Source organism: Porites lutea, chromosome 10 (genome assembly GCF_958299795.1).
Source record: "Porites lutea chromosome 10, jaPorLute2.1, whole genome shotgun sequence".
Classification (NCBI taxonomy): domain Eukaryota; kingdom Metazoa; phylum Cnidaria; class Anthozoa; order Scleractinia; family Poritidae; genus Porites; species Porites lutea.
Window position 1 is genome coordinate 20892571 of NC_133210.1, and position 22750 is coordinate 20915320.

A 22750-nucleotide genomic window follows, 5' to 3' on the forward strand; every position below is an offset into this window, starting at 1 on the left:
AAAACTGCATAATTGATTCCTGTTAGGAACATCACATTTTAGAGTCCGAAATTTTCCATTTTTTCTGCCTACGATAAATAGCCTAGACTGGGGGTTAAAATGTGAAGAATCAAACTTAAAATAAAATAATGGAAATTCATTAACTAAGTTTCAAAATTTGTATATGAATAGATCAATATTCATAAGCAGATTTTAAGCAATCCTCAAGCAGTAGAAAATAATAGGCCTGTTCTCCCTCTCCGTAGAGAAATTATAAAGTAAACAGTCGCTGGGTGTGCCTGTTTTAAAAAATAAGAAAAAAAGGCTAAAGTTATTTAAGAGTCATCTCCAAAAATTCAATGACTTAAAACCTATCAAAAAAAATTATTTAAACAAAATTAGTCGACTAATAAGCCAAGAAACTCCAAATACATACCAGATGATAGCCCTGTGTCTGTGCAACAACATGACACCCAGCCAGACACAACCCCCCCTTAATTTGAGGGAGACATTGAGCTTTGAAAGACAGGGGTAAGCCCAGCTACAAAAACCCAGCGAATCTGCACTCTAGCACAAAGCATAGTCTTTACAACAACCCCACCCCCCTGGAATTTAACCAGGCTACCCCAAATGCATACCAGATGATAGCCCTGTGTCTGTGCAACAACATGACACCCAGCCAGACACAACCCCACCTTAATTTGAGGGAGACATTGAGCTTTGAAAGACAGGGGTAAGCCCAGCTACAAAAACCCAGCGAATCTGCACTCTAGCACAAAGCATAGTCTTTACAACAACCCCACCCCCCTGGAATTTAACCAGGCTACCCCAAATGCATACCAGATGATAGCCCTGTGTCTGTGCAACAACATGACACCCAGCCAGACACAACCCCACCTTAATTTGAGGGAGACATTGAGCTTTGAAAGACAGGGGTAAGCCCAGCTACAAAAACCCAGCGAATCTGCACTCTAGCACAAAGCATAGTCTTTACAACAACCCCACCCCCCTGGAATTTAACCAGGCTACCCCAAATGCATACCAGATGATAGCCCTGTGTCTGTGCAACAACATGGCACCCAGCCAGACACAACCCCCCCTTACTTTGAGTGAGACATTGACCTTTGAAAGACAGGGGTAGCCCCGGTACAAAAACTCAGCGAATCCGCCCTCTAGCACAAAGCATAGTCTTTACAACAACCCCACCCCCCTGGAATTTAACCAGGCTACCCCAAATGCATACCAGATGATAGCCCTGTGTCTGTGCAACAACATGACACCCAGCCAGACACAACCCCACCTTAATTTGAGGGAGACATTGAGCTTTGAAAGACAGGGGTAAGCCCAGCTACAAAAACCCAGCGAATCTGCACTCTAGCACAAAGCATAGTCTTTACAACAACCCCATCCCCCTGGAATTTAACCAGGCTACCCCAAATGCATACCAGATGATAGCCCTGTGTCTGTGCAACAACATGACACCCAGCCAGACACAACCCCTCCTTAATTTGAGGGAGACATTGAGCTTTGAAAGACAGGGGTAAGCCCAGCTACAAAAACCCAGCGAATCTGCACTCTAGCACAAAGCATAGTCTTTACAACAACCCCACCCCCCTGGAATTTAACCAGGCTACCCCAAATGCATACCAGATGATAGCCCTGTGTCTGTGCAACAACATGACACCCAGCCAGACACAACCCCACCTTAATTTGAGGGAGACATTGAGCTTTGAAAGACAGGGGTAAGCCCAGCTACAAAAACCCAGCGAATCTACACTCTAGCACAAAGCATAGTCTTTACAACAACCCCATCCCCCTGGAATTTAACCAGGCTACCCCAAATGCATACCAGATGATAGCCCTGTGTCTGTGCAACAACATGACACTTAGTTTGACGGAAGCCCCCCTCAAAAAATATTATCTGGGCCAACGGGGGCAACAGCCCGTCCCTACGGGACGGACTGTTGCCCCCCTCGTGCAAATTTTCTGGAATTTGCACTGATTTCTGTCACTTGCAGGAAGTTATTTGAAGCCCATGGTTAAGAGGTGAGGGTGGTTAGTCCTGAAGAGCGAGATTGTTATTTTTACACTAAAAGTATCAGGGCTTTAAGCAAATTAAGTTTTAAAAGATTGCCTGCAATGTGCTGGACTTGACTTAAGATTTCAGGCAACCCGGTTTTCAAAACTCCAGGTAGATATCTCCAATTATTGACCTTTCTGCATCTTAACTGTCAATTCCTACTAACATTTTTATTTTTTACAGTGAAAGAGGCATTTGGATGGTGAATCCCTGGAGATATATACCTGGTTTTTTGAAAACCGGGCTACTAAAAAATGTCAGTCTCTCACACTGATTGTTAATTTGATGGCCCTTGTTACTTGAAAAGTAAAATCTCACCTCAAAAAGAAATTATTGAATACATGAGCTTCCATTTGATAGAATCATCTGTCTTGAAAGTAACAAAAGTGAAGTTTTCCTCATTAATCTGGAAAATAAGGCATTTTAAGAAGCAATTTTCAGTGTCGGTGTCACCGATTGCAAAGCCAATTCCCCAGTTCACCCCATATTTAATTGAAGCTGGTCTCCCAAAAACAATCTAAGCCAACACTGCTCAACAATACCAAGTCCTAAAACCAGCAGTTCAACTGCTTGCTGACTAGGAACATTATCAACAGGGTGGGTCATTGCTTGCATGCAAACAGCACAAACAAACTGCATAAGAGTGCAAAAACACATCAAACTTTACAACAACCCCACCCCCCTGGAATTTAACCAGGCTACCCCAAATGCATACCAGATGATAGCCCTGTGTCTGTGCAACAACATGACACCCAGCCAGACACAACCCCCCCTTAATTTGAGGGAGACATTGAGCTTTGAAAGACAGGGGTAAGCCCAGCTACAAAAACCCAGCGAATCTGCACTCTAGCACAAAGCATAGTCTTTACAACAACCCCACCCCCCTGGAATTTAACCAGGCTACCCCAAATGCATACCAGATGATAGCCCTGTGTCTGTGCAACAACATGGCACCCAGCCAGACACAACCCCCCCTTACTTTGAGTGAGACATTGACCTTTGAAAGACAGGGGTAGCCCCGGTACAAAAACTCAGCGAATCCGCCCTCTAGCACAAAGCATAGTCTTTACAACAACCCCACCCCCCTGGAATTTAACCAGGCTACCCCAAATGCATACCAGATGATAGCCCTGTGTCTGTGCAACAACATGACACCCAGCCAGACACAACCCCACCTTAATTTGAGGGAGACATTGAGCTTTGAAAGACAGGGGTAAGCCCAGCTACAAAAACCCAGCGAATCTGCACTCTAGCACAAAGCATAGTCTTTACAACAACCCCATCCCCCTGGAATTTATTCAGGCTACCCCAAATGCATACCAGATGATAGCCCTGTGTCTGTGCAACAACATGACACCCAGCCAGACACAACCCCCTCTTAATTTGAGGGAGACATTGAGCTTTGAAAGACAGGGGTAAGCCCAGCTACAAAAACCCAGCGAATCTGCACTCTAGCACAAAGCATAGTGTTTACAACAACCCCACCCCCCTGGAATTTAACCAGGCTACCCCAAATGCATACCAGATGATAGCCCTGTGTCTGTGCAACAACATGACACCCAGCCAGACACAACCCCACCTTAATTTGAGGGAGACATTTAGCTTTGAAAGACAGGGGTAAGCCCAGCTACAAAAACCCAGCGAATCTGCACTCTAGCACAAAGCATAGTCTTTACAACAACCCCACCCCCCTGAAATTTAACCAGGCTACCCCAAATGCATACCAGATGATAGCCCTGTGTCTGTGCAACAACATGACACCCAGCCAGACACAACCCCACCTTAATTTGAGGGAGACATTGAGCTTTGAAAGACAGGGGTAAGCCCAGCTACAAAAACCCAGCGAATCTGCACTCTAGCACAAAGCATAGTCTTTACAACAACCCCATCCCCCTGGAATTTAACCAGGCTACCCCAAATGCATACCAGATGATAGCCCTGTGTCTGTGCAACAACATGACACTTAGTTTGACGGAAGCCCCCCTCAAAAAATATTATCTGGGCCAACGGGGGCAACAGCCCGTCCCTACGGGACGGACTGTTGCCCCCCTCGTGCAAATTTTCTGGAATTTGCACTGATTTCTGTCACTTGCAGGAAGTTATTTGAAGCCCATGGTTAAGAGGTGAGGGTGGTTAGTCCTGAAGAGCGAGATTGTTATTTTTACACTAAAAGTATCAGGGCTTTAAGCAAATTAAGTTTTAAAAGATTGCCTGCAATGTGCTGGACTTGACTTAAGATTTCAGGCAACCCGGTTTTCAAAACTCCAGGTAGATATAACTTTGTTGTTTGAATTCACCTTGGATAAGTTAATCTTTTCTTGTGCTGTTTTAAAGTTATAGAGTTTTAGTTTTAGTTTCAACTTTTAAGACCTTTTTCTTTCCTGCTCTTTAAACCTTATCTAACTACGTTGTACTTTTTTCGTAGTTTTCTTTGACTCCTCTTCTTCCTTTGTCGGGAGTGGGTTGCGCCTACACGTAGGCTAGACTACATCCCGATACCGACTGGGGGGTATCAGTATTTGCAACGAGGTTATATCGTATTGTGTACCAGTGTGAATAAAACGATCTTCATCATCATCATTATTATCGTTATTATTATTGTAATGAAATCGGGAGCTCCGCTTTTAGGCTTGGCTAAATCTATATATTAGCAAATTTGAAATTTAGCACCTTGCTTTTCATGATTACAACAGTATCATGATATATTAGAAAGCGTTCTAGTATTGGTCCAATTTATGTTTAGATTAAGAAACATCACATAGAAATTACGCAGTGTGTACAGTGGGCTGATGTTGCGTCCTTGTTTTGCACAGGTTTCCTTAAGAGGATCATTGCCAAAGGGCCCTGAGGATTTGTCCTCAACCTTACCCGGTAAGACTTCCAAAGATAACGTTTGTATACGTGATATGAAGTGGTGACGTGGAAATTAATGAAATCTTCAAGTCCCATGCATAAAATGAGTCGAACAGACTCCGTGATAAATTAAAAAGTTCTTAGTGACCCAGCTCAGAGCTTGCGAAAAAAAAAAAACATCTCTCATTAGTTTAAAGCAATCCTAGATCAATAATAATAAACAGGTTGTCAAAAGATGAAGATTCATAAAAGTCAATGAGCCATTTAATTAATTTTCGTTTGATATTTCGTTTGGAGCTGAATTTGAAGCTAGTCTACTCATGCACATTAAATTTCTTTATCATTATGTTACGTGTATATTAAAAATTCAGGTTACTTGATTTTCTTTGGACTTTTTCTTATATTTTCTATTTAAATGACTTTGTAGATGAAAGAAAGGATGATGATGCCATGCGAGGTGTAGGTATGGAATTAAGTTAATTCAACTTTCTGTATACCTTTAGCTGTCATTCCCACACTACAACAAAACAAGTCAAACCATTTTCCTTTGCCTAGTAAAGAAACTGAATATGTAGTTTTTGGTGATAGTAATTTTTTTTTTTGGTATTAAACATTAAGTTCCACCTGAGGCAAAGAGGCCAAAAGGGGAAGCAGGTGTCACAGAAAAAGGTACAGTACATGTTACTGGGAATTTGTTGCTAGAATTTTTTTTCTTTCTCTTCCGTGCAAAAAATAGCACATTCGTTAGAATATTGTTTTTGTTTACGTTGTAGCTGGTTGTTGATGATCACAGTATAAGTGCTTAGGCCACGAAATGAGCGATTTATCAAAAAAAAAAGAAATCAGTTTCTGTACTTCGTGCCTAGGGTTTCCTTCTTTCAATGTGATGCACACCTACCATACGCAGTCTCGAAAATCAGTATTTACTGGTACTTTAGATTATTAAATTACAGTAATTTTTTATAGCGGTAGTGACCTATAACCCCTTTCATAGGACAGTCCTCATTATGTTTATCAAACGTACAAGCCCAAATGACTTGAGAATAGGGCAAGAACACGCAAAAGAGCCGTTAAGCACTCCTCTTGAATTTTCCAAACCAGAAAGCTGCTTTGGAAACAACCCGTGCCTTGGCGGTTACATATGGCGATGTAAGATTAAATTTTTTATTTTTCATAGGGGAAAACAACGAAAAACAAAGAAGCTTGGCATTTTTTAATTTCCGATTTCTTAAGTGTTTAATTTCTAATAGGAAGAGGACCGAGTGAAGTCCAATTTGGTCTGTTATTGTACATTCAACTCACTACCTCATTTGTAATTGGCCGAAAGCATGCAGTGAGATTTCGAAAGCAGCGCTTGGGACGTCATCTACACTCGACGTCACGGCTAATCATGTCATGTATGACCGCGGTGTATGATTTTTACCTCGACCTTGATTATCACAAAAACCTCATCCAATAATTTTTTAGTATGATTACAGACCGAATTAGACTACATGAAGTTCTCCTACCGATTAATCTTAAATTTAACAAAATTTGTGATAATATAAGGCTCTATTTTTAAATCAAAACACAAGAAATTCCAAGCAGTGAAAAAAAGGCCATTTAAGTGCGCGCGTACTTTCCTGTTAGTGCTAGAAGCATGGCAGTTGATTGCCAATCAGATTTGAGAATTTTGCTATAGTTATGATTAACTTTAAAAATATGGAATAGACAAATGAACAAAATGTGCGCTTAAATAATCTAATTAGTTTACTCAAAGAAACAGTTCCATTTTTCCACTTTGACAATGAGCCAACAGCTTTGACCGTCGTTGTTTCTCGTTTGGATGACGACTGATTCCTAGATTGTGTTATACACTATTTGTCGAGTTGCTAAGCTTGTTTTCTTTTTCCCTCAAAGTACCGGGCTTTGATGATTATATCACTATTACTGTGACACTCACAAATCAGAAATTTTTATGGAATGTTAATGTGTTGCGATAAAATTTCCAATAAGGCGCGCGCGAAAATTTCCAGGCGTTCACCTTTTTCTGAGTTTGACAGTAAATGGAGGTGGGGGACCCGAGGTAGGTGGGGTAACCCGCTTAGGTGGGGTTAGAAAAGAACCCTCCTCTACATGCAATCTTACTACCCATTTAACACGTGAACAAGAAACATGTTAGCAAACCACGTGTTTTGGCTTTTCTGCACTCACTTGCTGCTCTTGCTGCAACTTTCAGTCCTGTTGCTTTCTATTGTTAATCAAATTAAAATGAGAGATTATATGGACAGGCGGGTTACCTCACCTTCCTGGGTTCCCCCACCTTCATGAAAAAAGGCCCTATGAGTTCAAATTTGAAATTTTGCAAGTTCCCTTTCATGATTACAACAGTATAATGCGTTTCTGATTTGAAGTGGAAATTTTGCAAAGTTTCGTGTGCAAAACTAATGCCATCTGTATGATCATGGCGAAAGAGCTTTTCCCATTAGGCCCTTAGCTAATTTTAACTTGCAGATGAACTTACTTAAAAAGTAGGGTTACACTTTTTTTAATGTAAGGCAAGCTTAGTGCTAAATAAAGGGAAAACAAAAATTATACCGTCTATGCGTCTATTCTGAATTTAATTCGCAAGTGCGACGAGGAAAGCCCATGACCTGATAGTAGAAACTGAATATATTGGGGTTTTATATATTATAGTAAGGGTAATTTTTCAGTTTCGTTTTGTTGCAAATTTCACCGTTTGGAGAATAGAATAAGTTGAAAATATATAATTGTATTGTATTTACTGGTTTTGAACCACAAAATTTTATCTTTCTCACACTCTCCGCCGGGGGTTTAGTCTTAAAATATTCTTCAGCTCGATATTCTTATAAACACCTGTATAAAGTGTATTGTTATAGGAAGAAAAAGTGTAATCCTAATCCGCGGACAATGTCAGACCCTTATTTCACAGATATTCTCTGGTGCAGAAGCAATAGATAAAAACCTTCCCGGTTTTTGTCTGAATGTTTTTCAACTTTCTCCATCCGTTCCTCTACTCCATCTGTTGTTGCTTTGTTATTTATAACCGCTTTTTCATGTTTTGAGCAGCTAATTTTTTATGTTTTACTCAATTTGGCGGTAAATTTAGCGACACAGCTCTTTTAAATAGTGACTCTAACTCATTATCAAGATTTTCGGGACTCCCATATAACCGTTGGTACTCTCTATCTCTCTTTATACACAGTCTTTTGTAAACATTAGAAGGTGGAAAAATAAATTTGAACGCATGGAGAGAAAGCGCATGAATGTCTATGCCTGCAGTTAGTTGCATTAAACTCGTGATCTTGAAATAAAATGGAGAAAAACCATCAACACCATTATCATTCAGGTTACAAAATTGGCAGGCAAGAAGGCTGACAATATAATTATACTAAATGAAATGAAATGTGTCTGTAATATTAAGAACAATGGATTGGCCATAAATGTCATTAATAATAGACTGAACATTTCAAATGATTGAAAAAAAATAACCCTGACTCAGAGTAGTCTCGTCGAATCATCTCGCCTCGTCGAGTGATCCTCGCCTAGTCGTCCCCTTCGAGTCATCCCCTCGTTGAGTCACCCTCGTCGAGTCACCCTCCTTGAGTCGTCCTCGTCGAGTCAACATGTCTCATGAAGTAATGGTGCCTCATCGAGTCATCCTCGGCGAGTCATCCTGTGTTATAGAGTAATCCTCGTAAGGTCATAAAGTGATATCGAGACGTCCTCGTCGAGTCTTGAGGAGCCTTCGCGTGTATTTATTTATTTTTGAGCGTCGGTAGAAAGATGACTCCGTTCCCAGAAACGGTGAGTGATCCGATGTGTCAAAACTTTGGGCATACGCCTGAAGCATACGAAGTTATATTGACCGTGTCTCGTCTCTTTACCGTGCACTGACTTGTTCGTAATTAAGAGATCATTGATACAGATGGTTGATTCGCCTTGCAATGCCTTATAAAGTAGAACACACATATTTATCTCAACGTCTTCGTAATGTAAATCTAAAGCTAAATTGATAACCGTATCAACCTCCCATGCGGGATATATATGATAGAGGAGTATGATCAGCGGTCTTAGTTGTAATAGTGGCTAGTGTTAATAATCCTTGAAATGTGTAAATTAGATATGCCATTGTCAAATGACTGGGTTGAGGTTGCACAGCGCGAATTAATGGTAATGACTTCCATTCAGGGATTTGTGCGTGGGATAAACGAAGATGGGTAAAAGTTGGTATTTGATTGTGGTCGAAGATATGATAGATGAGAAGTATGACGTAATTGGCGACAACTCATGTCCAGAAATCTCGCACGCCAAACTTCGCGCGACTTACATTCAGATTGTTTCGATATGTTTTTTACTATGATTCCCGGGCTCATAATTCGTGGTCGGTTAAGGTGGCTCCGTCATTAATACTGAAGCATTTAGCTGTGAAGAAGTTTCCGTTATAACTTTTTCGTTTTAAAGCGATGGCTGCGAAACTTTGCTAAGAACAACAGAAGTCGTGCGGTAATAATGTGAAATATTCCGATTTCATTGATGGTAAATGTTTCTTGAGAAATTAGCTCTTAAAACGACCCTACTGTTAAAAAAAAATTGCGCATAGTAAAAATTTTGCTGATATTTTTTACTGAAATTTCTGTTATCGGCTTTTATTGATATAATAAATATGTCGGAGATTTTTCAGAAAATCGTTGAAGCAGAAGTCCGTAACTAAAATTCGCTCAAAATTCAGCTGTGAAATTGCTTGAAATTTCACAAATAAGTTTCTATCAGGTAGAAGGAGCCACCAGTTAGCAAACATTGAATTTATTTGTCCCGAAAATTGAAAATGGTGTCTCCTTCTACCTGATAGTAATTTATTTTTGAAATTCCAAAACAATTTCACAGCTAAATCTTGAGCGACGTTTAATTACGGACTTCTGCTCCAACGATTTTTCTGAAATTCCTCTGGCATATTTGGCAAGAATATTTGACATAATGGCTTCCAAAACCATGATAAGGTCTGTAAGTATGATAATTATATTTATACATTTTCTTACACTCCAAAGTTTACTACATCGACAATGAAAATTAAAGAAAACAGTTAAACAGAGCGTTTCGATGTGGCCATGACACCATTATCGAGTGACAAGATAAAAAGAAAAAAAATCTGACTTAATATATACGATTTGAAGTGGCAAAAATAAAACAAACTCGAGAACAAAAGTAAAATGTTCGCACGTACAAATAAAAATTAAAATATGTTAAACAAACAGTTTTACGGGATGGAATCTGATATTTGGGGAGTTTAAGATGCCACTACGGCGACGGCAACGAGAACGTCAAAAAGCAATTCGTTAAGATTAGCAAAACAACAACTATGCAAGTGCAAATTTTGTAAATTTCTTTGCCGTCACTGCACGACTACGACGTGAATTGCCTAATTTCACGTTTTATCGACAACGTGAACATACGACAACGAATCTCTCTTACTCTTTGTAAACCTGGATATTTTTCTTGAGAATTAAACTCCAGGAGAGTTCGCCTACATTAAACATAGTGACTGAGTTGGAATAATTGCGCTAAAGTTTCATAGATCGAGAAGTCACTTTTTAAGCGACGTTTTTGCCGCCGTCGCCGTCGTGGTATCTTAAACTCCCTTTTGGCACTTCTAGAGTACGGCGAAGTCGGTGGCAATGGAAAATAAGACTGTCTGATTTACAAAATACTTTTCATTAGCGAGACTGTACTTTGAGCAGATTAAAGAAAAAGCGGCGATATATCATTAGATTCGAAGTAATCATGAAAGAGTTGGTGCAGGGTTTTGATCATTTTTCCATCGTTATAATTACCTCTTCCTTTTTAGAAAGTTTCTTGAGCTCAGTTAAGTGTCTTTCTCAAGGACAACTCATTCTATTTTAATGAAAAATCTCGACAAATTTGATTTTCAAATTTCAGTGAAGTTTAGAGACGGTCATCAATAAGAAAAATTATGTAAAAAAGTAAACGTGAATTTTTAATTTATAGAATTTCAAACAAGTAGAAACATTCAATAATCTTCTTAAAACATAACAGGATTTAGAAACAACAACAACTACTACTACTAGTAGTAGTACTACTACTGCTGCTGCTACTACTACTACTACTACTACTACTACTACTACTACTACTACTACTACTACTACTACTACTACTACTACTACTACTACCTACTACCTACTACTACAACAATAACGAGAAAGTGGCAACCGTTGGTTATTCATGATATGGCTGAGAACTGAAATTCGGGCAGACTTGGGATTCGATTCCAAGATCGCTTCGTTACGCGTCTTTACTTATTAGAAAGTAAAACAAGGTTTTCGGACATTAAATGCCAATTTTTATCTTAATGTAAAAGATTTCGTCAAATACTAGTCTGTACAGAAAGTTGTAATGTCTACCCAAATGCATTTGTTTAGACGATTCACTGCAGTTCTTTTTTTTTTTTTTTCGTTTCGTAAATGTAACAAAACCTAGCTTATATGTTCAAAAATTCTAATTTTAATGTCTTCCAGATAAAAATCTGCGCATTTTAAGCTTAAGTTTGAATAAGTGACATAATTGTTTATTGTTCCTTTGTTTCAATAGTCACACAACCTTCCACGAATATCATACCAGGTACCTGTGTTACCTCGTAAATTTCTGCCAAAAGATACTGTGGTTGACACAACCGAAGTAAAATTAACCACCTACTCTAAAGCTAGTCTGAGGGTACTGGGTGTTGCAAAAATCCAGTTGCGCAACCCGAAAAATCAGAAGAAGTACTGTGTTCAGTTTGTGGTCATTGATGAAGATTACACTCCACTCCTTGGTTCTACATCAGCACAGGAGATGGGACTGATCACTGTTCAGCATGAAAACATCCTAAATGTTAATAAAACTGTGGTTAAAACTGACTGTCAAGGTCTAACCATGGAGAAAGTTACTGCTTCTTACAGTGACGTATTCAAAGGCTTAGGATGTATGGAAGGAGCTCTTCACCTGGAAGTAGATATGACTGTTGCACCTGCAATTATGCCTGCTCGTCGCGTGCCTCTAACATTGAAGAATAGGTTAAAAGATGAGTTGACTCGCCTGGAGAAAGCAATTGTTATAGTCAAGGAAGAAGAACCAACCGACTGGGTGTCTAGTCTAGTTGTTACAAAGAAACCTAACGGGAAGCTTAGAGTATGCATTGACCCTCAGCATCTCAATAAAGCCCTGAAAAGAAGTCACTATCCGCTTCCAGTCATTGAAGACATACTCCCTGAGTTAACCAATGTTAAAGTGTTTTCAAAAGCAGACCTTAAAGATGGCTTCTTGCAGATACAGTTAGATGAAGAATCCAGCAAGCTGACTACATTCCAAACCCCTTGGGGCCGGTACCGATATTTGCGAATGCCTTTTGGAATTTCTCCTGCACCTGAATGCTTCCAAAGAAAACTGGATCAGAATTTAGAGGGCCTGAATGGAATATACAAGATCGCAGATGACATCCTTATTACAGGCCGTGGTGCAAGCATTGATGAAGCTGTGGAAGATCATGATGCCAATTTACTGAAGCTGTTAGACAGGTGTAGAGAGCGAAATTTTAAGCTTAACCGAGAGAAGCTACAACTGAAGTGTTCAGAAACGCCCTTTATTGGTCATGTCCTTACACCTGAAGGAGTGAAACCCGACCCAAGGAAAGTTGATGCCATACTGAAAATGGAAAGACCAAACGATGTAGCTGCAGTTAGAAGACTGGTAGGCCTAGTGAACTACCTGTCCAAGTTCCTAAGTAAGCTCTCAGAATATTGTGAGCCACTGAGAAGATTAACTCACAAGGACGTTGAATGGAGTTGGTCAGCAGTACAAGAAGAAGCATTTCAAAGTATCAAGCATGCTGTCACTTCAGCTCCAGTCCTGAGGTATTTAAATTCTGCTGAACCTGTGGAAGGTCAGGGAGATGCATCTTCCAGTAGTATAGGATTTGTGTTGATGCAGGATGGGCAACCTGTATCATACTCAAGTAGAGCTCTCACAGCCAGTGAGAAGAACTATTCTCAAATAGAGAAAGAACTATTAGCCCAAGTATTTGGAGTGGAGCGTAACCATCACTTTGTCTATGGTAGAAGAGTTGTTCTTTGGTCTGACCATAAGCCATTGGAGACTATTTGCAAGAAACCACTAGCATCAGCACCGAAACGACTCCAGCGCCTACTCCTGAGACTACAACAGTACAATGTTGAGATTCGTTAAAAGCCAGGTCCTGAAATGTATCTAGCAGATACTTTGTCCCGTGCTTACCTGCCAACCACGGACCGCTCCTCTACTGAAAAAGAGGCCGAGCGGATCCATGCTGTCGATTTCCTAGCACGCTGGGATTTTTTTGAGCAAAAAGCGGCCAAATCGCCGGCGCAGATTAACTGTCAGCGGTTAACACCAACCAGGTTTCTGAAACTAAAAAAAATGGCGGACGCAAGTGGCGTATTTTCCAATACAGTTCGAGGTGCTCTGGCCATCGCTGAAGCGGAGCTACTGGACAACGGTATTGATAAAAAGAAAGTGCGAGATGCCTTGGGAGAATTTAGGTCTCTGCTACGGCCAATTTCGCTCCGTCATTTCGAGAGACCCGGTGGAATCAGACACACGGTCGGAGATTTCTACCCTATGTGACAAAGGCAGGCGATGGGCTGGATGAAACAGTTCCAGCGACGAATGACCCCTAGATGTTTCGTAAAACACCCTTGGCAAGTAATCGTGGAAGACAAACTTCCGAAAGAACTTTTTGACATGGTAGCGGCAACTGTTTCTCGCGCAAGTTTTGGTGTTATAAGCGTGAAAACACAAAAAAATTGTGTACTTGCGTTTACTTCACATATCAGAGTCAGAAATTTGTTTTCTGATTTGACTGATCAGAGTATGGACCGAGGAAGCTTTTTGAAAAGAAGAGTGAAAGGGGGAAAGCGCGTCGAAGCCATTATTAACGAGGATAAACAATTTGGCGTGAAATATTGTTTTCATAAGGAAATGATAACATTTGATTTTTACTATGGTTGTTGGAATGAACATGGCTGGCCTCAGCATATGTAAGATACACACTGGAATCCTACACGACAGCAGAGATATCGTGATACCAGTCTTCAATACAGTTTTATTATCATATTTTGTTATACATTTATAGAACAATATACTATTTTTAATCTGATGTTTTCATAAATGTTACATATTAATATATAAAGATATATTCTGCATATGGTATTTCATGACATATTAAGAAAGAGAACAATAGAACATTATACTATTTTTAATCTGATTTTTTCATAAATGTTATATATTAATATATTAAGATATATTTTGCATATGGTATTTCATAACATATTAAGAAATATATATGTTAGGTTTTCCACTCAAAATTTGATGAAACATGTATAACTACATGACATTGGAACAAAATTATTTTGAGACTTTCCCATCTGTTGATAATTGAAAAGCGGCCACGTGCTTCTTTAGAGTATATAATTTTGTGTATAAGGTGGGTGATTTTCCAGAAAAATAGGTAACTGGTTGCCTTTGTTCTTTCGATTATATGTAAAGTAGGCAACAGTTGCATATCCAAGATAGAACGTGTACAGTCCAATTGACTCTATTTAAAGTAAATAAGCTTGTGGATCACACAGAGCATCACCCTACCATTAAATTAGCACAATTGATTAAAAAAATATTACTACATTGCGATGTTCAACAACCCTTTAACTGAAATGTACTTGCATATTAATTTTCTTGAATATAAAAGATAACTCACTTTGATTCATATATAAGATTTTACAATCTCTTAGAAATTTTGTGAAAAAAAATATATATATATTATATATGTTATCAATATAGCAACTTATTTTGCTGGAGCCATAAAGTTCTGAGAAACTTCTACGTTTATAACCCTTGGAAAAAATAACTTGCTATTATTTTTAAAGGTTCCGGGCATTTTTCTGGGCCATTCATCTGTAGTTTCATTACCCCATAGAACATCTTGCTCTGAGAGCTCTGTGTCATCCTATATATTTCCCTGTTCACAATAATCATAATAATAAAACTGTGGTGGTACAAATATGCTTAGCTAATGCAAATATAAAAAATATCTTAATGGCTCAATAAGTCTTTTGCAGCACTAGTTTTCCCTTCTGCTACACATTGACATACAAGGGCTCTCAATGGGTCAGAACAGAAAGAGCATTTCATCTCAGTGACTTGTTTGGACTCCCCACAATGACAAAACTGTGAAGTGGAACACCTTTTTGGCACATAAAGTGCTGAAGTTTTTTTGTGGACAGTTTCATCACACCCATTCTCCCTTAGCCAAAAAAGGGACACATACTCATGTTTAAACACTTGAGCCCACCTATTACTAAACTGGGTGTTTTGGGTAAATTTGGCCAAAGTAACATGCTTGGCCTCCCTACCCTTCATGCTGTTTATGCCAAGTCCCAGCCCAAGCCTTTCATGGATGGCTTTAGTGTGACTAGGAACAATAAGGCCAATGGTCCAGGTTGTTGGTGTGCTGGTGAGAAAGAGTGAAGCAGCTCTGTAATAGTTAGAGCAAAATTGCTGAAGACTCAGAACCTGTTCATTTGAAATAGAAACCCTGCTGAAGAGAGAAACTGCATCTCGATGGTTAATTGCTATGTGCGCAAACACATGTAACTGAAAAGTATGGGACCTCGGGTCAGAATCCATCCTCAGATTTTTAACAATTGACATGAAGTTGTGACAAAATAGGCGAGAAGTACTTGTGCCACCTCCATGGTCTCTTGGCACCGTCTTCTGCCACTGCGCTCAGGGCCAGAAATTTAACCTTGAGCATTCAAGGACGTTGGGCTGCGCTTTCTTCTGGTTATAAGGTGCTCACTTAAGGTGGCCTTGGTGTTAGTATTTTTCTAAGGAAAATATAACAAATAATTTTAATTCTCTAGCTTTATGTCTTTTTGATCTTATACATGTCAACAACAACAGTCCTATTCAGGACTACGTTCACCCGGACGATCGAACTCAACCTACTTTTGAAATGAATCCTGGGTTCAAACCTTTCACACATCTTATATATATATTATATTATGTTCTATAATAAGAACCAGCCAGTGGTGATGTTCAGTTATCCATCCATTGTTGATCAGTAACTTATTACTGTAAAAATAAAGAATAAAAATTGAAATTAACTTCAGAAAAAAGGTTTTTTTCCTTTGGTTTAAATCGTGTCACTTTCATTTTGTTTTGTTACTTAGTTGGAGAACAATCTGGGGAAAAAAAGAATAAAATTTGAAATGGGCAAAAAACTAACAGCAACTGCATCTGTTATAGAGCCCTTACCTTAGTTTTCTGATCGCTTTTGAGTTCCTCAATGGACTCATCAATAGTCTTCACCTGACAAATATTATAACAGTAAAATTATATATATATTTATATATATATATATATATATATATATGTATATTATATCCTTTATTAAAAGACAATTGAAGCAGGCATTAGATAAACCTCGACAAATAAATCAGCCTAACTTCTCATTGAATAATTAGAAGGAAAAATATGATACTTCCTTAGGAGAATTTACAACTTGATATAGCTATTTGTATCCTACCTTTGACTGGAGTCGCTTTAGTTTCTTCGCCTTAGCCACATAATTTTTATGGTTTGCAAGAGCATCAGCAAGCTGCAGATATTGATTTCTTTTGAGTTCAAGGTAAGTATTCAGTGGGAAGCGACGATTTTGCCCTTTCTTTCGACCCATAATGGGCAGAACGCAAAATTTAATCGTCGCGCTCATTCATACTGAAAGCAAAGAAAGCATAACAAACGCTTCATGACACTTCTCTTGAGTCAATGGGTGACATAATTAGCTACCGAAAAAAATGAATTGCTAGCAAACGCGGGTAAAAATCAAAAATCGGAATCGGACAAGTACTCACCATAACATCGAAGCGGCCAAGCATGGGCTCTTTGCTTCCCCATATTTCCTTATGTTCGCGTTTAAATCTTTTTAAATTACCCCCAAAATCGCCTGAAAATCCAACGCACTTAAAGATACTGTCTTCCCAAGAGCGTAAAACAAAAAATATTTCAAAATACGCAGCACATTTGGTATCGACGGAGAGCTCACGAAAAGCTTGTTTTGATCAATCTAATTTTGCCGCGCTCAAAACTACCCAGTGGCCACAGGGAGCCATTCATTAAGCTTTACCCCAGTCCCCCTATCAAACGGTTGCTCGGCCAATATGGCGGCCAAAAAAATGTGGACATTTTTTCTGGCCGGAAATCGGTGAAAAAAATCCCGGCGTGTAGCTATCTCAGAACCACAGCTTGTAGAGATCCAGCAAGAAACAGCTGCAGATCCTGCCCTACAGTCCCTCACTCAAGTTATCTTAAAGGGTTGTCCAGAGAAGAAAGATGATCTGCCAATAGAACTTCACCCCTACTTTGACGTCCGGGATGAACTAACAGCCCAGGATGGAGTTCTCTTCAAAGGTCCTCGATGCCTGATTCCGTCAAGCCTTAGACCTAAGATCCGTGAGCGTCTACATGGTGCACACACGGGTATTGAAAGCTGTCTTCGCAGGGCTAGAGAAATTGTCTATTGGCCTGGCATGCCAGCTGAAATTAAAGATTACATCTCCAAGTGTGAAGTTTGCGCCAGCTACAAGAAAGAACAGCCCAAAGAACCACTGATCTCACACAAGATCCCAAGCCGCCCCTGGGAAACAGTTGGTTCCGCATCTGTCACTTTGATAATAGAGACTACCTCTGTACTGTGGATTACTATTCAAGCTACTTTGAGATCGACCCCCTCAAAGACAAAACTGCCAGCGAAGTCATCCATACCCTACAGAGACACTTCTCAAGGCATGGAATCCCCAGTAAGCTGATGAGTGACAATGGTCCACCATTCAACTCCTATGAGTTTCAGCAATTTGCAAGCAATTATGACATGGAACATGTTACCAGTTCTCCCCATTACCCACAGAGTAACGGGAAAGTAGAAAACGCCATCAAGACCGCCAAGAGTTTATTGAAGAAATCTAAAGCTGCAAGATCAGACATCTACCTAGCCTTACTAGAGTGGAGAAACACGCCCTCTGAAGGTCTACAGAGTTCCCCAGCACAAAGGATGTTCGGGCGCCGGACTATAACCCTGATACCAACTACCAGTGAACAATTGAAGCCCAAAATAGTGGAAGATGTCCCAGGAAAACTCTTCAAGAAGAAACAGCTGCAAGCAAAATACTACAATATCAGTGCTAAAGAACTACTGCCCTTAAACAATGGAGAAGTTGTGCGTGTGAAGCCAACAGATAGATCTGGCCGATGGTACAAGGCACGAGTAGAAAAGCAAGTTGATGTGAGGTCTTATGATGTGAGAACTGAGGATGGGCGAGTTTTCAGAAGAAACAGGAGACCCCTCAGAAGCAGCAAAGAGCCAGTACGTTCTAGTAGCGAACCTGTGTCACTCAGTATGCCAGAGAGAACGTTCACTGCCCCACTCCCCCCTAACGAGCCAGTGCCAGGAACTTCACAGGAATTTCCACCTCCTAAAGAGGCTGCTGCTGCAGAGAAACCCAACACAAGTCTAAATCCTGCAGATGTTTCAACGCCGTCTACGCCTGTAAAGCCAGTTTGTTTGCCAGTTACTCGCAGTGGTCGGACCTCCAGACCACCTAGCCATTTGAAAGACTTTGTTGTATCCAAGTGACTTTGTTTAAGCTTTTAACTAAGACATTGTTTGAAAGACACTGTGTTTAGAGCGTTCAGTGACATCATCTTTTTAGTGCTTGGCTAGTTGTTTGTTTCTGTTATGTTATATCTAGTTTGTACACTTTCTTTGTAAACAAGGAAGGGTGTGACGATATTGCATTATCCAATCAGATTCTAGTATTTACATGTGCGCGCTCGGGCTCGCTTTGTCACAGTTTACTCTCGTGGTCGCTTGTGAGTTCACTATGTTCTGATTAAACAAGTTGAAGTTTAAGAACGTGAGCCAGTTCTTTATAACTACAATAGAGAAAACTTGCTGGATCAAGAAGTGGCAAACACAACATCAAAAGGTCCTATGCATCCATGAATGCCTGAAGCTTGAATTATGCTGTGGTACGATTTGCATTCAAACCCCTACATTTATTATACGTGCAGCAAGCTTATAATTATTTAACACACATAACAAATGTTACGTTTGGGGTTGTATGGAAATCTTACCTTCACATTGTGGTGCAAGATCTGTAAAGGTTAATTATTACAGGTGTATGCATGAGGAAAATATGAGGCTTGGTAAAACCACATAAAGTAAATAAACTCCAGATGAGATTATCATAGTGTCGCATTTATTTCAACACCGTTTGCAACATGAAAAAAAACACAAATAACCTTACACAAATAAAGCTTTTACAAGCAAAGATCGTTTTCAGGATACACACTCGGTGATCTTTGTAGTGTTTTAGCCTCGCGAGTAAATAATGCGTTAGCTCGGTGTTTTGCTAATTTTTTTAGAGTAAGAACCTTTCAGAATTAGGCAAAACCCTGGGGTCCATATTTGTGAAGGTAAGAAAAGACTTCAAAGTATTCAAAAGAACGTTTTCCGGTTAACTTTACTGAGCAGTATTTTTCGCTCGATGGAATGTTGACAATTACAGTTTAAATAGAAGTGGTGGTTTTGTAAACTCAACATTTCCTTCAAAGGCGAATTTTCCCCAGAAATCAAATTCAACTTAAGACAAAAAAAATAAAAGCAAATATTTACGAAATTTCGAGATGTCAATGTCAAGAAAACTACAGAGAAACGGCGCCTTACCTCGAGCAACCGAGCCACCATTGTCTGCACTTATTAAAGAACAACACAAGCTGCACAAGAAACCTTTTTCCCTGACTTGGCAAGTTGACAGATGAAAACGAAGCTCTTCTTTTCTTCGCAAGCTGGGAAGCGGAATTTAAAGTTCTGGCGATTCCATATAGCCCATTAGGCCATTGTTTACGAAAGGATTTTTTAACTGCGATTTGATTCGCAATGTTTGAAAATTCTGTAAAGATCAAACTTGTGCACAAACCGATTTTCACACATGAATTGATCCATCAAAACCGTCAATCACATTGAACTTAAATGGTCTCCTTACTGATTTTTAATCTTGGTGAATAGTGGCTTTAGGAATATTAACCTTGCCGCGAATATCCCTCTTCTATTCACCTCGTGTTCAAGAATATTAAAGTGCTTAATTGCTAATTGTCGAATGTGAAGCACGGTACAAAATATCAGTCAAAGCAGTAAAAGGTGTTTTCCACATGATTCCTGGTCATGTCCTTGAGAAAAATACTCGAAACCTTTATACGTTTTTTTCCCTTCCTCTTTCAACAGAAAATACGTCCACAAGGTCGCTTGTACGGTCGTCTTTGTAGGACCCGTGCATTTTGTGTTCAACGCTTATCCGGGCGACAATGCTACTTGTCCTCTTTCCAGCTGTTCTAACAAAAACGATTGTCCACGGGTTCGCTTTAACTGTATTTCTACCGTTTCTTGTAAAGGATCCGTTTGTGTAGAAGTTTTAACCAGTTTCTATGGTAGGTTCTTCGTTGAAGAAGGACAATTTATCAAGTACACACCCTCCACATCGTCCCTCCACTTAGGCAGCCATTTCTTTCATTTATTGACCCCGCCTCGCTTTGCGCGCTGAATCTTCCGGAAGTCAACCAGTTTACCGGAAACTGTTTCCGCGTGGTCCGCATAGTTCTAAAAATAACTTTTTTGAAATTAAGATATCCCAAAGGCCTGACTGGGAGACTCCCTCTCTGTCCTATTATGGCTCTTGTTAAAGCTTAATAATTGCTATTTCAAATTAAGGTCAGTTGTGCGATTCGTCGAGTTCATAAAACAAATTCCGTGAAATGTATTTCGTCTCGTTTTCTTTTTCATCTAATCGCGAAATATACCCGTTCTATTTTCGCAAAATTAAGTTCTAGTCCTTAGTTCATTCAAAACGTTTCTTAGTTTCTGATTGGCTGAAATCTCCCGGCTAATTCTGCATAAAAAGTAGCTACCGTTGACCACATTTTGGAAAACGCACGTCAATAACAGAAAGATATCAAAAAATGAAGGGAAACAAAAGTACAGGGAACACAGAGCAAAAAAAGCAGTGGATTTTGCGAGTTATGCGAAGTGGAAAGAGCCAAAAAAGTGCCTTAAAACATAGCAAGAATAGCACAGATACCACAGGTTTTAAAATTACAAATTTTTGGATGAATAACAAATAAATTATTTGGTTCGTCTTTTGTGTGATTTGAAGAATTATACAGATCCCGGAATATGTTATCTTCCTCGGCCTTATTGAATGCTGTTTGTATTGACAAGAAAGGGGGCCCCATTTTAAATCATCTGCTGAATACACTTATTTAGACAGGTTAACTCTTTGGTCTTATTTTACGAGCTGTTTTTTGTAAAATATATTCCAAAATTAATTCCAAATGTCTTTGGAATGTGTCTTTTTCTCAGTAGTCTTACAAAAGTCCTTCACTTGGTGGCTATACTGTCACTCCTTCCACCCAATTTATTCCCTTCCTTGTCTCCATTTTAACAAAGAGTTTTGTTATCTTTGTTATATGACTGTACTGTGTCTGATAAGTTTTGAAACAATCAAATAATGAATCTTTTCCTGTAAATGTAGTACTACCTTTATCATATTGCCTAATCATCTCACCTTGTGTTTTCTCTCCATTTCCTTCATCGTCTTGCGCAGGTTTTGAAATGTTGGTCGATCATTTGTTTCTTCCTCCCAGTATTTTAGCATGACCTGGTACCTGGGTGATGTTAACAAGGAGCCTAAAGATTTTCTAATATCAAATTAAGAAAAAGACGAGAAGTGGAGAATTTCCACTTTCGTGATGTCCCGCCTATCCTTAAGTAAAAAGCTTTAAGCGTTGATGTGGAGGCAGAAAGCCCAGGTGGAATTTAAACAGAAGAGCGCCAAAAGTTAAAGGAGAACACACACAAGTCTATAGTCTGGTCTCGTGCTCACGTGGAAGAGGATTGCTTGAGGCAATACCCCCTTGCATGAGTAGCCTCTCTTGATAGAGATACAGTTGCAAATACTAAAAACTGGGATAATCAAAACTGAAAATCCTTAATAGCTAAGCTATTATATGATACAATAAACTGAGCCTTTACTCACAGTTTCTCATCGACGTGTTTTGGTTTCGGCATTCTGTATCCTTTTTGAAGTCGTTCCGCGATTTGACGAGGTTTTATATCTGGATATGGAGTCCCACCTACAGAATAACGTTGGAATATTTGATTTATCTATTCATTTATTGGAGAAAAGGAGCGATTGTATTATGTAATTAATATCTGATGCAGAACTCAGTTTATTAAACTGTTTACAACATTGTGTATGTTTGTGTTTTAATCCACGGTTACCTACAGTAAGTATCTCGTAAAGGAGAATACCATAACTCCAACTGCAAATTAAAAGGAATGGGAGATGTGAACATTTTTAGTTAACGAAAAATGAACAAGGCGATCTCAAATGCCGTATAATGTTCCCTACTCACACGTCACTTTGTGTTGTGTACACTCCATACAACAAAGCCTCATAAGCAGTCCACTTAACAGGCAGGCGACCCTTGAGAGTTATAAAAGAAAAAAAAGAATTCAAACGAATTCAAACGAACTAAGGCGTTCTCTTCAAAAACAAGTTGTAGGTCATACATTTGATTACCTATAAATATCACGGGTCACAAATAACGCCCACAATCGCGTTTTTTTTTTTGTTACCTGCTTATCACATCGAGAACTTCACGCACATGCAGAAACGTTTTAAGCTCAAAACTGTT

The 22750-nt window shown here is 39.4% G+C and overlaps 1 protein-coding gene and 1 pseudogene across 1 annotated transcript in view; both read left to right on the top strand.

The window, feature by feature from the left end:
* The window catches only part of LOC140949654 (uncharacterized), a 460765-nt gene that overhangs the window by 60562 nt on the left and 377453 nt on the right, over window positions 1-22750 (top strand). The gene's annotated exons all lie outside the window — the stretch shown is intronic.
* Window positions 13361-13984, top strand: LOC140950327 (uncharacterized; annotated as a pseudogene).